Below are 3,688 nucleotides of genomic sequence, written 5' to 3'. Positions count from 1 at the left end.
TGAGTAATCATGCTGTGGTCGGCCCTATGCTGACTTTTCCCATGTGTCCCTTCATTTCTTTCTAATGCAGCTGTCACTGCAGAATGCAGGAGACCAAAGCCATGCAGCTTCCAGGAAACACAGAGATGGATGAATTGCTTTTGCATCCAAAGTAGCATTTGACAATCAAAAAGGAGGACAGGGGACAGGGGTGAGCAGCTGAGACTCGAATGGGCAGTGGTAGGTCGGCACTGCTGAGCCTGGAGGCACTCAGTAAGGAAAAGGCATCCTAGTCCAAGCAAGCTTCCTGCTGGGACAGGGTGGCAGATAAAGTCCAGATTGTGAATGGCTATGTACAGGATGCAGGCACTATTAATTTTTACAAATAAAAATGAGGCACAGACAAGTAAAGTTACCTGTTCAAAGTCACATCGCTGAAGGTGGGTAGAGCCAGGATGTAATCCACAAAGCTTGATGCCTGAGGCCCAGCTCTTGGTCCTGTGTTAAGATGGTGACTGGAAAGTAAGGGTAAGTCTGGTGATTCAAAGATTTAGTGGCATCCTGTAAGTAGCCACCCACAATCTGGATTTTATCTGCCACCTGTCCCAGCAGGAAGCTTGCCAAGACTGGGATGCCTTTTCCCTACTGAGTGCCCCTGGGCTGGGCACTGCCAACCTACCACTGCCCATTTGAGTCTCAGCTGCTCACCCCTGTCCCCTGTTCTCCTTTTTGATTGTCAAATACTACTTTGGATGCAATAAAAGCAATTCATCCACGTCTGTATTTGCTGGAAGCTGCATGACCTTGGTCTCCTCCATTCTGGAGTGACAGCATGGAGTGAGTAAGGAGAGGCTGCCGTCTGCAGGCCCCAAGCGGCATCAGACCCCCCCACTGATTGTCCTGTGCAGTCCAGCATTTCATGTTTTTTTAAATTCATCATCAGCATTCACAACTTAGAAGATGTCACACAAAATCTGGACAGGGGGAGCTTCTTTTGAAAAACTGGAAGATTTTGGAAACACTGGGTCTGTATGCCCACAGGTTCAGGCTGTCTAGTTCCGATGGAGCACTTTCTGTCTAAATTGGCATAGCATCCCCTCCCTATTACCCAGACACCTTTATCCACATTAATTTTCCTTAGCAGCCAGCAGCACGTAGCATAGGCATGTGGCTCTATATGTCAGACACTGAACTAAGGGCTTCACCTTTCTTTGTCACAGTCACCTTTGGAAGAGGTCCTGTTATTAACCCCATTCTACAGATGAGAACATGAAGGTCCATACTAAAAGTAGTGTCAGGGCTGGAACTCTCAGCAAGACATTCTAGCCCCACAGTCTTAGCTTTTAAGCGCCACCTCTGTCTCTCACGGAGAAGGCACTGGCAACCCACTCTAGTTCTCTTGCCTGGAAAATCCCATGGACAGAGGATCCTGGTAGGCTGCAGTCCATTGTGTCGCTAAGAGTTGGACACGACTTAGCGACTTGACTTTCACTTTTCACTTTCATGCATTGGAGAACAAAATGGCAACCCACTCCTGTGTTCTTGCCTGGAGAATCCCAGGGACAGAGGAGCCTGGTGGGCTGCCGTCTATGGGGTCGCACAGAGTCGAACACAACTGATGCAACTTAGCGGCGGCAGCAGCAGCTCTCTCTCACTATGGATTGAGATTTATCTCCCTGCTCCAAAAGAGGCTGGACGGGGGAGCAGGGAAGGAACCTGGCCCTTATGCAGCCTAAAGTTGACACACTGAAAATCCAAACCCATAGAGCTAATTTCCTGTACAAATAACAAGCCATCAGGGAAAGGTTGCTTTTCCTTATTGCTCTGAACAAAACTAACCTTGACCCAAAGGAAATCAGGGCGTAGAAAGAAACCAGTAAGCACCTGCCAGGGGTTTTGGGGCCATCGGAGAGCCTGCTGTAGTGGAGAGTTTTCCCTTATCTCCTTTTCCCTCCCTTCCCTTGGAACACGGAGAATTAATTAATTCTATTAAGCCTCCATCCAACTCTCACTTGAAACGTTAGCCCATGAACAAGTGTAATCCATCTCAATCCTGACTGTCTCCCAGGGAGGAAGGTAAGGATGAAATATGATGACTTCAGCCTTTGTGAAGGTGTCCACCATGGTCGCCCAGCCTGTCTGAGTCTCACCATGCTGCGGACCCACAGGGAGATGAATGGAGCCTGAAGCACAGAGAGAAATTCATTTCGTTAGGCTAGCTGCCTGACAGCCTTGCAACAGAGCCCTCTTCATAGGCTTTGAGGAAAAGGCAGGGGAAGTATGGCTGATTCAGACGGTTGATGTCCGTCTCAAGGCCCACCCAGGAAGTGTCTCTGAAGCTATTCATTGAGCACTTCTGGCTGCCAGGCCCTGTGGGTGCAAAGACGGACAAGTCCATGGCATAGTTAGAGTAACCATAAGGTTCCAGACTAGGGTGCCGCAGATCATGAAGAATGCTGGCTTAAACTGGGACCCTCCAGAGCTAACTGATGGAGAAGGCAATGGCACCCCACTCCAGTACTCCTGCCTGGAAAATCCCATGGATGGAGGAGCCTGGAAGGCTGCAGTCCATGGGGTCACTAAGAGTCAGACATGACTGAGCGACTTCACTTTCACTTTTCACTTTCATGCATTGGAGAAGGAAATGGCAACCCACTCCAGTGTTCTTGCCTGGAGAATCCCAGGGACGGGGCAGCCTTGGTGGGCTGCCATCTATGGGGTCACATAGAGTCGGACACGACTGAAGTGACTTAGCAGCAGCAGCAGGGCTAACTGAGACATATGGTCACAGTAAGCCAAGCCACTAAGAGCCCTCACAGGTCTGGATTTCTTGATTCTGAAGCTGGCTGTGACCATGGGCAAGTTAACCTCTGAGCCTGTTTCTCGTTGTCCAAAATGGGAATGATCCCCAGGAAACTTCCCTCTCAAGAATGTCAAGAGGATTTTATCAGCTAATGTAGTGACTGGAATGTGCTGAGGACCCCTTGCTCACAAGACAGGTGCTTGAGGCCACGAAGTTGGGTTCCATGGATGAAGCTAGCTTTCCTTACCTGAGTGTCAGCTGGGCTTTGCAAAGTGAGAGCTAGTGCCTAACAGCTCTGGAAAATCAAGGGAATTATAGGCGGTGAGGGTGGGGAAGAAAAAGAGGAGAAATGAAGAGACAGGCGGAAGAAGAGAGAAGTTTGGGGATGGTAGGGAGAGGAGGTACCTATTGGGAAAAATTTAAAGTCAGTGCTAGCTGGTAACACTGAGAGTCCAAGTCTGCATATTTATCTCTGCTTACGGTCTTCAATGGAGGAGCCATTGCTCACAAATGCCATACTGGAGGCAGATCTTTTGGGTGGGGGTGCTCAGTCACTCAGTCATGTCCAGCTCTTTGCGACATCATGGACTGGAGCCCACCAGGCTCCTCTATCCATGACAGTTCCCAGGCAAGAATACTGGAGTGGGTTGCATTTCTTTTTCCAGGGGATCTTCCAAGCCCAAGCATCAAACCCTTGTCTCCTGTATTGGTAGGCGGATTCTTTACCACTAAACCTCCTAGGATGATGCCACAGACTCAAGGTGGGCTGGTGGTGAGACTGAGACCTCTAGTGAAGGCTCATTCCACATGGATTTCGTGAATACCTCGTGCGGATCCACAGGGAGGCTCCATAAATGTTAGTGCTACGATCATTATTAGCTGCCAGGTTCCGTATATCAAGACCAG

This window comes from Bubalus bubalis, chromosome 16 (genome assembly GCF_019923935.1).
Source record: "Bubalus bubalis isolate 160015118507 breed Murrah chromosome 16, NDDB_SH_1, whole genome shotgun sequence".
Taxonomy (NCBI): Eukaryota; Metazoa; Chordata; class Mammalia; order Artiodactyla; family Bovidae; genus Bubalus; species Bubalus bubalis.
This window is presented reverse-complemented; position numbering follows the sequence as displayed.